Raw genomic sequence first — 14,472 nt, forward strand, 5'->3', positions numbered from 1 at the left:
ACTTAGACTGGTTAAGGTGAGGCTGAAACAGATATTCAATGGAGGAAATGAAGAGAATGAGAATCAGGTAGCTTTGCTATTTAAAAGTCTTGATCTCAGTGAATCATTTCTACACATTAGTTGCTATTTTTCAGTGCAATTGCCATCAATCCCAAGACATTATTCGATGTTACATAGTCTTTTTTTTATTCATCTTATGTATTAGCAGATATTACAAGTAAATACTCACAGGAAATGCCTGCAGAGTGTATCAGCGGTGGAGCGAAAACAAGGTTGTCTTTGTAATATTTATCTTAAAATATCACATATCTCAAACTAATGCAGAAATTATACTTTCAGTGTCCATACAGCTGCGGTTTTAATTCTGGCAGATGGTTTTTTATTTAGTTTTAGTCTTAAGTCTTTTGAGAAAAAAAGTGTATTAGTTTTATGCAAGTTCTAGTCATTTGATTGGTTAGTTGTAGTCAACAAAAACTAATGACATTTTAGTCTAGTTTAGTCAGTGACATGTTGGTCTCATTTTCGTCATACATATTTAATTTTTTCGTCTTCAGTGCATTTTGAGGCCACAGCTGTCGCCATCTTTGTGTACAGTTACCATGGGTTACAAGTGTCTCTTGCAAGGTGTCCGTGTCCCTCTGCTCTGAGGTAGTAGAGACTGACTCACCTCAGTAAATCCAATTAGCATTTCCAAACATTTCTAAACTGTTTGAACAGAACCGCTCTCTCTAATCTAATCTTGCACAGTCATTCCTGCTAACCTAGCATCACTGCAGCAACCTGTGCTGTTCACGGCAGAGCAGTGAGTCATTCAGAGGCTGGATTCACTCACTTGTTCACTAAAATACTGATCATTTTCTGTTTCTTCCAAGAACAGGTAACATCAGATAACATTACTGACGGACACATCACTTTGCTTTATTTCTTATTAGTAGTAGTGCAACCGGTCAAGCGGCTCCTTAACAAGAGATGAGAACTGAAACAGATTAACAGATTCAGATGAAAGTCTTTGGAAAGAGAACCAATGGTGATTAGTGATTAGATTTAGTTAATATTAAAAATCAGTGACTTTTAGCAATAGATTTTTTAATATACAGTGTACAGCTATTTCTACAGCTGACACTGCATACATTAATTTATTAAGGTTGAGCTGTGTGTTGCTTTCTTTTTGCGTGATACTTTAGGCACATAACAGTTATCTTTACAGTATCAAACGGGCCCCACAGGAATGCTAGATGGTGTAATTTGCAAGCTGCCTATTATGGCACAGAGCCAAGAGAGCAGTGGTCTACAACTATGTTTGCCATTAGTTGTCTTACGAAGCCACTGAGATCCAATATCCAATCTGATCGACATAAATAAGCTTGTGCAGCAATGAGAACTGCTGACTGAGGAGATATTCCAATCTCTTCTATCAGGTAAAGACATAATCTATGATATCAAGCTGTCAACAGTTTTCAAAGGGACTATTTGTTCAGTGGAAAGTAGTTCCAACTGTATACAGGGCCCTAGAAACTGGGACATTGTTTCTGACAAATTACGTTGCTGTTAAAATTTCGGTGTGTACGTGACATTTTCATTGCTGTGAACATGGCAAATAAAACTCAATTTATGTGCATTTTATTAAGAGTGGTACCAGGAAGACAGATCTCTCAAAACTTGGATACTTTATCGTTATCTATCGAAATAGATGGAGGCTTGTATTTTGAGTGAAACAATACTTCAGGACTTACTGAATAGAATCATCCTCATGGCATTCATTTCCTTGTGAGATAAACTCGAACAGTGGCTCAATCTGCCACAGCTGTTCACTTAAGCAGTCTGAAAGGAAACTATGTGTTTTGATTGTCATTTTTTTTTCTGTTTTATTTGTTCTTGTTCATTATCTCCTGCAAAAGTTTACATACCTCATTTAAACCCTTCCAGCCCCAAAATTAAGAACTCAGGATTTGTTGTAGAAATTTAAACTGTGTTTTTTTTTTTTACAATGAGCAGACAAAATGAAGAAGCTTATTGGAATAAATGTCTGTAGGGTTGTTTAAAATGTAGAAACTGCTGGTGTGTAGAACCACTTATCAACAGTATTTCACAATCCTTGATAACAGGCGGGGGAGAAATACAGCAACAGGTGAAAAGCTTTGATTCTGACTTCAAAGTGCGAAGCCTGAGGATTTCCTCTGACTCACACACTCTCTATGTGTCATTTTTACAGTCGACCTTAAGACATTTACCCATGATTAACATCTGATGTCCCCCGTGATACAAGATGAGAGCTTACATGGAAACCTTTGTCGGATAAAACAGGGCAGGAGTGTGTATCAGAATATCAGGGCACCTACCATGAACTTGCAGTAACAAGCTGCATTATTTCTTAGACTAAAAGGCTGAGGCCTGGCTGTAGCTATGAAAAATGAAGAAACATTACAGCGATAATATTGCAGATTACCACTGTAATGGGGAATCGGGCAACAAATATTAACCTTGTGGACTGTGTAAAACCATAGCCTTAATGGATTTTATTAAAGACCTCCTTAAAATGCAGTTTAATTTGCACTCCCTTATATTCTAATCAGCAGAATAATCACAAGTCTATGCGAATGTTCCTGCTTAATAAAAACATTTCTTTCAGTGCAGTTTAATTTGACCTGCTAATAACAGCTACCTGTTGAAATTCATAAGAGGAGGTCAGGTTAAGGAAAATATCTGATGAATAATTCACTCTAAAGTGATGCACTTATGCGGACAGCCCAATAGGAGACTGCGTGAGGTGGAAAACGGGATTCCTACGTGAGAGCTTATATGGAAAGGGGGGAAAAAAATCGTGCGTGGGTGGAAAAAAAAAAAAAATCACATAGATCACTGTGGATGGAGGCGAAGAAACAATGGAGGAGAAAACTGATGCACAACAGCTAGGATGAAATATGTCTTCTACACGCGTTACCAAAGCACCTCCAGGAATCTGATAGGTGGCACTATCTCGGTTGTTATTGAGAAATATTACTTCACGTGTTTACGCTGGTGCTGACAGACAGTTTGTGAACTACAAAAAATGCCCATCTTATATATAGTGTTATAAAAAGATTTTTTTTTAGGAAATGAAAAACTCTGGAGGACATACATAGCTCTTTTGTGGAGTTGTAGCAATCCCCAAAACCCTTTATAAGCTGGAACAGAGACCACCCCCCCAAAAAAAAGAACTAAGCCCAAAAATGCCTGAAACAAAATATAAATAATGACAAGATATCCATAATCTAAATGACTAATGTCAGAGCCTTCCAAAACATATATTTTCATTACAAAAATAACTCCTATGGCAGTTTTCGGATCTGCAACCTCTATAGTTATGGTTTGGTTAAGTTTAGGCGACTAAAACTTCTTAGTTAAGGTTAGAAAAGGTTATCTTCAAGATTAAAAAAAACTGTTTGTAAGAGAGGGGAGGTAAACCAGCATCAAAATCAGACATTTTTTGTGACAAACCATCCACCATGATCTCCTCTGAGGTATTGTGACTGTAGCGTCACACTACTTCTGCCCTCACACAACCACAAGAGGTCACATAGACACAGATCGATTAAAGCATGTTGTGATTTTGCTGGTGAGGATAGTCCAGATGAGCACTAACGGGAGTCCCACTAAAACCTGCTGAGCCTTACATGAACAATCTTACTTTAAATATGTAACTAACCTGCCAAAGGACTAATTAGAACCAGATCCACTAGTGGCACTTGCATCTCTGACCAACCAGTGTAAAAATATCATCTACAGACAATTTGTCTCGGTAAGAATGGAGAATTTCTTTCCAATAGGTAATTTTATTAAAAGATATCCCCTTCCCCAAACTGAACATTTTTTTCAAGGGATCATATTTTCAAAAATAAATATATTGTATTATATTGCACTTTTGAATTAAACCCTTCAGATCTCCCCTTGTCTTAGTAATTAGACCAGTCAAATTATTAATGCATTGCATGATTTGCTCGAGACAAAGGGAGCAAAAGGCCTGAAAGTGCCCTCCTTACTGTAGGTTAGGTCAAACTGAGTGTGACATTCCCCTGAGACTTCCCTGTAGCTGACACTAAAATGCAAACTACAGTGGTGGTTGTTTTCGACTTGTACACTGCTGCACAGAAAGAAAGTCTTATTTGCACTAACAACCATTATGCTACAGTATGAACCTCCTTTACTCTCAGAAGAGCTAGCCTTGTGGTTATGGCTATACTACACGGCACTACGAATGCAGACAATAACAAGTAACTTAAAGCAATTTAGGTAAGTGAAACTTCTAGGCAAAAAAAAACAAACAGAAGTTTCAGCGGGCAAGAAGTACCGCTATCATTTGTTTTACCTAGCGATCTATCTGATGAAAACAAAATTGCTTTCTTACAGACATTATAACAGGTTTTAAAATCAGCTCTGCATGCTTCCTCTTTTGTTCACAAAATTAGTCTTGTTCACTGCAATTCAAGGTACTCTCATTTTTACGTGTCACATTAAGGCCCATTTAATGCATTTATGTGCATTAAAGTAACCAGGATATTGTCAGCTTTCTGCAATAAATGGATTTCTTAAATATAATGTATAGGAGACAGGTTAGTTAAGTTATTCCTTAGTCTTTAAGGAATTTATCAATGTGACAGAAGTAGGGTTGTCCTTGTTGTCTTTTAAGGACACGCTAAATTTGATGTTGCATGAAACATATTGATACCCCAAGTCTTACGAGAGCTAGCCACATGCATGAGTCACTATTTCCATCACTACTGTACTGCGACAATGCATAAATGGCAGACTGTTACCAAATAGAAATGGACAACACGAAAACAAGAAACAGTATTTGTGAGTTCTTTCATGTTTGGGGAGTTGAGTACAACTACCAGTATTATACCCAAGTACATTTCGTCTGCTTATGGAATGATGAATGGGAGAGCTTAACCTCTTTATTATCTGATCTGATTAATTTTTCGGACACAGTCCTTGATGACAAGCTGTAAAATAATTTTCAAAAGTGGACATTCTGTGTATAAAATACAATATGTACATGGACATCTGTTTCCTGCTTCATGGAGTTTTCCCCAATCCAGCAACCTCCATGAAGGGCAGAATTTTTTTTTTTTTTTTCACTCCTCTTTCCAGATACCATTCATACAATGTCTTTGTTAGAAGTGTCCAAGGGCAAAGTGGAAATATGTGACCCTTTCTGCTCTTCTTCAATGGACGGTTGAGCTCCAGCACTGCTGCCAGTGTCAGATGCCAGCATTGATAAAGCCAGAGGCAAGATGGCAAGTGTCCACCCTGGAGCCTGCATTTTAAAACTCCTGCCTGCAGCTTTCAGATGGGCACTAACTGCATTAGAAGAACTCAGAAAGCCTTTTAGTTTTCTGTTTAGTGTTTTTTCTTGAGCTTCTAAAAAGGTTTTATTTAGATAATTTTCAAAATACTATAACAACATTGTCTTGTGATAAGTTAAAGTATAGACAGGAATGATGTCTTTCAAAAAAATGCCAAAAAATTCTATATGCTACTTTTCGAAATCTTCATTTTAATTTATTTCAGCCTTATCCTCATCAGTCAAGCTTCCAAGCAAGGAGCACAATGCTAAAACAAAAATTTAAAGCACAACAAATAAAGTCAATAGATGTCTCAGACCTCAACACCAAACCAGTTACATATTAGCTGCTCAGTAAACAACCTGAACACAACCTCTAGACATGTTTCATGGTCTCTTCCAATCTCAAGATTGCAGATTCTGTATCTGCAAGAAACACCTGGGCACTGAGCTTTCAACAACTGGCATCAGTTACATCAGAGACTATTTGATAATTCTGCCACTGAACTGCTTAACATGTAATTCAGCGGCAAAGATAATTCAAAGAAATGCAGGCCGAAGGAAGCAATTCTGTAGTTTTCCAATGCTCACATGTAAGGCTGACGTATACGGTAAATGTGCATTTACAGTAGCCAAAACTACTTATCGATGAGGTCACTGATACACCATCCAATAACTCAGCCAAATCTTTTCTTGCAGCTGAAATTATTTTCATTATTAATTGGAATTATTTCCTCGACTATTTTAAAGTAAGTACTAACTTCAAAATGCACATCACACATTCAAAAGAACCTTTTCCCAGTTTGAAGACTTATTAAAGTTAAAGTGGAACATCCCTCTGGCACTCTGCCATCTGCTTTTGAAACATCAGCAATTATGCTGCAACTAATAAGCCCATCCCGAAGGTTTTGAAAGTAACCCATTAATGATCTGCTTGGTATTGATTCTGAGGCACAAGCTTTACAAAGCCACTGTCACTCAAACCATACTTCTAGGCTAATTGGAGGGCAACACTGACATCAAATATGATGCTTTTGTCATTTAGGTCCTGCTTTTGCCGAAAGACTATAAAATATCTTTCACACCAATCTGACATTTTCAGTATTGTAAATGAAACGTTTGTATACCACAAGGCTCAAATCTCTATAACTTAACTTTTTACATCAACTATTTCATGGCTACAATCATAATACTCAACTGCACATTAAACAGACGTATGACTAGTAAAACCTAATTCACTATCATAAAACCTTTGTGCTATCACCTCGAGTTACTCTGCCTCTTCATAGATTAAGTTAGAGTGGTTAGTACGCCCTTATTCAGGATCAGCCCTATGAGATTTAAATGTGTCTCCTGTTTGTGTGACTGAACAGGTCTTGCTAGTAAGTGGGTCTCCAGTCTCTAAACCACCGGTTGTGGCTTGGCTACAATGCAGTTCCTCTTGACTCTTCCTTTTCATGTCTGGTAAGAGTTGTGGTTGAAAATGAAAGAGCCAACCTTATGGTAGCACTAGAGGAAAAGTCAAGCAATTACCAGAGTCAGTAGGATTTATCCTCTGAGGACATTGAACGTCTGTCCAAAATTCCATGGCAATCTATCCAGTAGCTGTTGAGAGATTTCAGTCTGGACAAGAGTGGCCGACCAACAGGCAGAGCGACTGACATTGCCATCCCTACAGCCACATCGCTAGCACTGGCTAAAAAGAGTCGAAGATCTTTATTTAAAACAATAAATTACCTTGTTAGTTAAACAAATCAACATTTGTTTAGCGTAAAAGCTGTGATATTACAAACCAACTTTCTACAACTTGAGTTGAGTTGAGACACTGTTTCTTTCACTGTACATTAGGTACAAGCGCTCATCTCCCTGTTCCTGCCTTGTTACCAAAGATATAATGTCAGCAAAATCAGCCAACAAAGACTACAACATGCCAAAGGAGACCACACATTTTCTCCTCTGCGCAGTTTTCTTACTTCCTTCAACTCTCTTTATTTTGTCCTCCCACGCTCTCCACACTGTTCATTCACTGTACAAAAAATACCACTCTTTTCTCCTCCTCTCACTTGGATTTTTTTCCTGTCATATAGTCTGTAGCTACGGGGGATGTATAGTGTCTTTGTGTGTCTGTGGGCGTGTGTGTCTGTGTCTGTGTGTGTGTGTGTGTGGGGGTACAGTATTGCTTCCTCTTTGAACTCTTCACTATGATGGTCAACCAAAGCTGTGATCTATAATTTATCTGCCATGAGATCTGTGTGCACACAAGTGTGAAGCAAGTGCATGTGAGTTAGAGAGTGTGTGTGTGTGTGTGTGTGTGTGTGTGTAGAGGAGGACCCTTGAAAGCCATGCAGATTGTGAATAATGAGAAGATACTAATCCCAGGCCCATTCGTAACAGACAAGTAGATATAGAAACTCTTATGCAGCGTAAATTGACATCTGCATTACTGCACATTACAAGCTTGAGCAAGAAATAAAAATACACATCTCCTCCACTGCATGTGGGAGGTGTGAGTATGGGAATTGCAGAGTGCAGTCAAAATGAAAGAAATTTTCAGAATTCCTTTGAGATTAAAACTGGACATTTACATGGGAAAAAATATTAATCAGTTTAAAACTAGAAATTTACGGCAGAGAAAAGTCTGAATTAATCGCAGTCTGAAATAGGTCTAAATTAATTTTAAAATCAAAAAGACAAATTTGGGAAGGCAACAATTAATAAAAGTTGGAAGCTTTTGAAATTTAAACGGATAATTCGGCAATTTGGTCAAAGCCAATTCACTGTACTACTCAGAAAATAGTTTTATAAGGACTAGTGTTATTGTGGAGAAACCTTCTGAAGTCTCACAAAATTACGCAAGTGAACTGAGGAAATCAGCTAGAAGAGACTGCATATTTCTCACAAAAAGCTTATGCACAAACGGGGGGCACTGGGGTTTAAAAGAAATGGGTGTAAATAAAGCAAGAGGGGTTTCAGATGATATTATGAATATATTCTGCAGAAAAACACGACTGTACATTTTTGGGGTGAGTTCTGCTGGTGAGTTCACCAAAATATGTAACCGTCTACCAGCTTAATGTAATTTCTCTTCAAAAAATTCCCTGATTTTCTCTTAAATGTGTTTTTGAGTCCTTTCTCAAAATGTCCAAATTTAAACTCGTGAATTGAAATTTTTGTTTTTCCTCAGATATTTCCGTTTATTCTCTCGATAACAATCCTTCCTTTTATTTGGACAAGCTGCCTAATTTATATTTTGTCTTTTACAGCCTGATATGCCATGTAATTAAGAGACAAAACCACTAAAATCAGATTTTATCATTTGGTATAACTTTAAAGCTGTTCTTGACAAGATTACATACAAATATGTCATCATCTTCTATCACAAACGTGGCTTCCTTGAGGCCTGTAGATTCTCTTTTTTTCCTAAACTGACCTCTGTACACTGGGATGATTACATCTCTGCCCATAAGAGGTACTGAATTGAAACTTTTTCAAATCAAAACTGTCCTAAAGAAGAGTAAAACTCTTTTGTTCCTTTTTTCCCCACTTGTAGTTTGGGGTAGGTGATTATAGGCCTTCCTGTCTATACTTTAATGTGTAATATGTTACTTTGCTACGGTCATTTCTGGGAATTAAGTTAAATTTTCAATGCAGTTGTACCACCCTGTGCTACTTGAAACTGCCAAAATATGAAACTGCCTCACACCGCTTTGAGGATTCAGTAGGTCAGGGAAAGGTTTGACAAATTAAACAGATTAGTTGGAACTACAACATATATTGTTTAATGCAATTAGTCCTGCATAAATTTGGTGTAGATGTGTTTGAGTGTCTTTTGTCTATTTTCTCTTATCTCCAACTTGCAGACGTAATTATCGGTGTGAGTCCATGTGGAGAGCACAACACAGAGAGGTGGTGCACCACTTGCACTGGTAATTATTTTGTACTTCACCGCTTGTAGACAACCCACTTAAAATGTAAGCAGCCACCATGATGACAAAGCATCAGCAACGGGCTGCTCAGGGGTGATTACAGCGTCTTAGTCTTAAGATGGAATAAGCAGGAGGAACATTAGCCATCTTGACATAAAGGTCAACTTTGTGTTTATAGTTAAATGAGTCATTTTTTTCCTTCAACTCACAGTATGTTTGACTTTAATCAAAGCAACTATATCAGTTCAAACTAGAGGATTTGGATGAAGAAGAAAAGCAGCAGCACCAGTGGCATTATATTTGATTAAAGTAATATATGTAAATTACAACTGGATTTTTCCCCTTAGAGTTTATACTTTGTTTAGTTAGAGAAAGGAAATGTCATTTTCTGAAAGTAACTATTATTTGTGAGTTTGATTGTCATCTTGGAAATTACCAATCAATGACAATGTCATAAAAGGGTGAAACTATTGTGCTACTAAAACACAGGTTTGGTGATTAAAATAACAAGACACGTTTGGAGGTGTGTGATTATATAAAATTAGGTATTTGGGATTTTTCCCATGTTTCTACTACATGTGAATGCTATCTAATTACGCACTCTTGTTCTGTTGTTTCTTGTGCAAAACTTTCTTGACACTCAAACAAGAAGTCAGCACAACTGGTCCAATCTGTCTTTCTGTTGGCTAATTTGGCTTATTTAGCAAAGTTGCTATAGCAGCTTAACTTCATTTGCACACCAAACACTTGTATCATTTCAGAACTGTCCGCTAACTCAAAAGTTAGTAACTCAAAAGAAAATTAGGTTTCAGAGTCAGGGAGTGGTCAGGTCTGTCAGCTGCTAGTTAGTATAAGTGAGTTAGGATTTCACAAGGTGGAGAAGATAACAGAGACAGGTAGGTAGAGTTTTGGTGTCTTTCCAGCTGGGAAAAAGACCTTCGTCTGGTTGAATCTGCCTTCCTCTCTTTACAAGTCCTCCTTTTGTTTTAATGTAGTTACCTTGTGCATTGGTACGTATATGTGAAAAAAAATGCAGAGAAAGATGGCAGGAATAGCTGTAATTTTTTAACAAGAACCACCAGACAGAGGTTCAGGCGAGTGACAACTTTAATTTGGAAAGCACAACTCTGCACTTTCACTGTATCTAAGCAAGACTAAGAGTCTCTATAGTTGTGCTAGTGGCTCAGTGAGGTTGGTGATTTGAGCTAAATGCTAATGAAAATGTTAACATGCTGATCTTTGGCACGTATAATGATTACTATCACCATCTTAGTTTAGCATGTTAGAATGCTAACATGCTAATTAGCAATGGAGTTCATGAAGGTCTGTTCCACCTTTCATGGCAAACCATCCAATGACTGTTGGGATATTTCAGTCTGGACCAAAGTGGTGGACTGACGACACTGCTGTCCCACACCGCTAGCATGGCAATAAATCTACCTGCGAACATTTTATTTTTATCAAAGCAGTGTACCCATTGAGGAAAATTTCATTCTGTTCTATTGTGAGCAACAGATGAAATTATTAGGTAATGAAGTATTGTCAACAGTGAATAGAGGGTGCCGGATAAAACAATGTGCTCTTGTTGACAACTGATTATGGTAATTCAATGAAACTACACAAGATTTCCTTAAAGCATAAGTTCAACAAAGTGTTGCACCATACATTTAGATTAAAGCTTTCCTTACAGTGAAACTGACAACCCCCTTTAACAAATATTACAAAAAGAAGAGCAGAAATAAATCGCATTTGTGTCCATCATTGTTAGGAGCTACTTGTCAGCTTTAAAAGACACGTTACCTGCAGTATCTTCCCCTCATCTTCTACAGAATGAGGGCTTCTAATTTAGTCCAAAGATCTGTCTGATCACTCAGAGCATCCGTCTGTGGGTGTGCGGTAGTTACAAGATGTGCGCATCACTGTGGAGAATAATAATCAAGGACATGCGAGCATGGTACAACCACTTGGATTTGCCGAAAAACGCTTTCAATATAAACAGCTGTCATTATTCCTGCACCATACCAGGCAACCTTGAGAGTCCAGAGATAAGGAGATGTTTAAAAACAGAGGATCTGTGTGTATGTGTGCATGTGTGTCCTTACTTAGCAAATGAGAAGATTCACAAACTGTAATGCCAGCATTGCGTGCAATGACAAGTTGGACTCACACTAAACGAATAAGAAAGAAAAAGAATTGGGCATGTATGCAATGCTATAACCTGCCTTTTGTAAGAATTCAACAATAATGCAAAGACATGAAGTTAAATCTGCAGTCAACTCAAAAAATATTACAAACCTTTGTGATATTTGCAATCCAGCTGTGATTAATCAATGCATCCAGCATGTACTCCTCTCATTCTATCATCTCTTCCTCTGGCTTTGTGCTCTTGGAATTATGCCTGGTGGTATATCAACACCAGACCGTAGTCATCAAACTGTAACCCTTACCAGTAATTTACTTTCTAGGGTTGTTAAATACTGGGCTTCTAATCAGTGTTACCAGCTGGTGTCGGACTGATGCGCCATGTGTGAAGAGCTTGGATAAAGAGGTGAAATGGGGTGGACTCAGCGACAAGCATATCATGTTTTTTTTTTCCTCCTTTGTCAAAACTAAGTCAAGTTGATTTGTATAGTTTAGTATCATGTTAAAACATAACCCAGCCCTCTAAGATGGTAAGGAAATACTAAGTTAAAAGCTATACAGAAAAAAGCAACTTGTAAGGAAAACAGGAAAATTACAGAACCGTTGGGAGAGGCAATTCTAAGAGATTCCCGCTTCTCAGGTGGCTGCTGGTACAATACCAGCCATGGGTAGGAAAAGGCAAATTAAAGAATGTCATTAGATTAATAAATCAAAGATTTCCTAAATTAGTTCAAGAATTAAGTCCAACAAACAGCCCCCTGAAGTAAATTAATCAATGAGGTAAATAAGCCAAATAGTTCAAGTCCAAGCTGTTAGTCTCAGTCCAACGGTCTAGGTAAGTGTAGTAGACAGTAACTGACTGGGTAAATACAAACAAAAGAGGCCTAATGACGCTCATGGATGAAAAGACAGGTGTCCATTTAGACTAGATTTGCACATTAAGTGTCTGCGAGGGGGACATGGCGGACTACACCCTGTCCAGACCAGCGGGGGAAGTTAGCTGTGATATGCTCCACAGTACATTCCAAAGTGGAAGAAAAGGGAAAAGACCGTGATAAATGGTGAGTCCATTCTTGTCTGGGTGAGTGGTGTTTGCTGACTGCTTTTGTTCAGGTTTATGATTTTTTTTTTTTTTTTTTTTTATGTGGTTAAAGAAGTTACCATTGGTGACACCAGTATTTAATTTGAGCAATTAGGGAGAACCCAATGTGGGAATTAGACATTTTTTCTGTGCTGCTACCAAAGTTTGTGACTAAAAAGATTCTCATTTTTACATAAAAATTTTGACCGTTTAGCTTTAAAGTCAACAGAAATTTTCAAGGACTCTTAACAGCTTTAGCTTTTTCTTATCTGTCTCTACCTGTACATGTTATCCCCAGATCTTCTCTTTGTTGATATAACTATTACACTGTACTTGGTAAACGCTTCATCTATGGACTAGACCGTTCTTGCCACGTTCCCTCCATATCCAGCGTGTTGTCACTTCTGAGTGACCTATTTTAAAGTCCTCTCCATTGTGGGTATACTCCGTTAGCAGTGGCATAACCATCCAGATTTAAGCTCACAAACATTACACAGTGCTTAAATTATTGTGGAAGACCCAGTGAGTCTGCCAGCGGTTTGGCATTAGGATTTTTTTTTGTGAACAACTGAATTAAACAGGTATTCTGTATCATACACTGGCCTAAAGTGATGTGCCGGGCCAAAATTATCCTCAAAATTGTCAAGAGATGAACATAAATGTCCTTGGATCTTAGTTAGATTGGCGTCAATATGCGCTCAACAGTGGAGTGTATATAGTCTACATACTACATGTTATTACAACTTGGATATTATTGACTGCTGTTAACTTCTGGTTCAGTCTGCTCATATGTAGGAGTTCTTGCTTATCACTTTCTTACTTTTTATGTCAGCCATGAAAATAATTGATTCCCTGAAGACAAGGAACCTGTGAGCAGCAGTGAATGTCCACTTTATCATTAAAACTGAGAAGCAGCTTGATCAAGTGTCAAGTGGCAGCGCGACAGCTTTGAAAGTGAACCTCTGAATGTGAGATGCTCAAGGCGTCATACCTGGTTAGTCAAATGTAAAAATAATGTTCATGCTATTCCAGAGGGTTGAAACGCCAAGTGTAATGTAATGATGAAGAGAAGAAGGGTATTCTAGTATCTTCTTTTCTCAGTCACCAATACTCACTGCTATCCATGTGAAGCTGCATTATTGTAGCGCAGGCCTCATCTCAATGTGTGCTCTGCGTGGGCAGCTTCCTACGCCAAGAAGATATGAAATTCAGCTTAGTCAAAATTGAAAATTATAATACATTTGATATGTCTGCCTTTGCCTTTAGCGCACTCTGTACAATTGATGTGAAACACTCAGAATGTTGTGTGGGCAGCACATTTTCCTCAACTGTTACAATAATTTGTTATGAAAATGTGAAAACACCATTTACATGGCCTCCATGTTTTGTATTAACCTCAGTACATAAAGGGAACGTGCTGTGCTTCAGCTAATTGTTTGTAATGACCCTAAAGTGTATATTAGCATTTTAGTTAAATTCAGACCATTTTTGTTGGCACTTTTTTCAGGACTCTACTGTTTAGTTAATAATCAATAATTACAGTACCTCAATGTAATATGAATTTTACTCATTTATCTGTGAATAAAAAAAGCTTCCCAAAATGAAACATTCCCCTCCTCCTTTCCTGTTTTAATTTTATTGTTCACACAATGTGCTACCCAAGCCCTCTTCAGTGTGGCTTACAGTCAATAACATTGGCTTCAATGAATATGAATTTCCCCTCTGCTATGATCCTTTTTATTGTGACTCCATCTTGGCTACTAAAAATATTCACCTTATGATTAAGGTGGAGACATGGCACTATGGTTTTCATTACCACTTTAAAAAAAACATCCTCTATTTCACCACACTGTCTGTGGAGTAAAATTTATTATTTGATTATTTACCTATTCAACCAGGGGAAGCAGCATATTAAATCTCCTGACTCTGATCAGGCAAATTCAATAGGCAAGTGCATTCTTGAATGGACCGGTGCTGGGGAAAAGGGCTATGAGTCCTTC

The 14,472-nt window shown here is 37.8% G+C and overlaps 1 protein-coding gene across 6 annotated transcripts in view; it reads right to left on the reverse strand.

Annotated features, from left to right (window-relative positions):
• The window catches only part of LOC120797900 (interleukin-1 receptor accessory protein-like 1), a 288,213-nt gene that overhangs the window by 258,208 nt on the left and 15,533 nt on the right, over positions 1-14,472 (reverse strand). Inside the window, exon 3 of one of the 6 annotated variants that reach the window (XM_040141658.1) lies at positions 13,588-13,658. The exons of the other annotated variants lie outside the window; for them this stretch is intronic. The gene's annotated coding sequence lies outside the window, so the exon portion shown is untranslated. The remainder of the gene's footprint in view (positions 1-13,587; positions 13,659-14,472) is intronic. 6 annotated transcript variants of the gene reach the window in all.

Source organism: Xiphias gladius, chromosome 13 (genome assembly GCF_016859285.1).
Source record: "Xiphias gladius isolate SHS-SW01 ecotype Sanya breed wild chromosome 13, ASM1685928v1, whole genome shotgun sequence".
NCBI lineage: Eukaryota > Metazoa > Chordata > Actinopteri > Istiophoriformes > Xiphiidae > Xiphias > Xiphias gladius.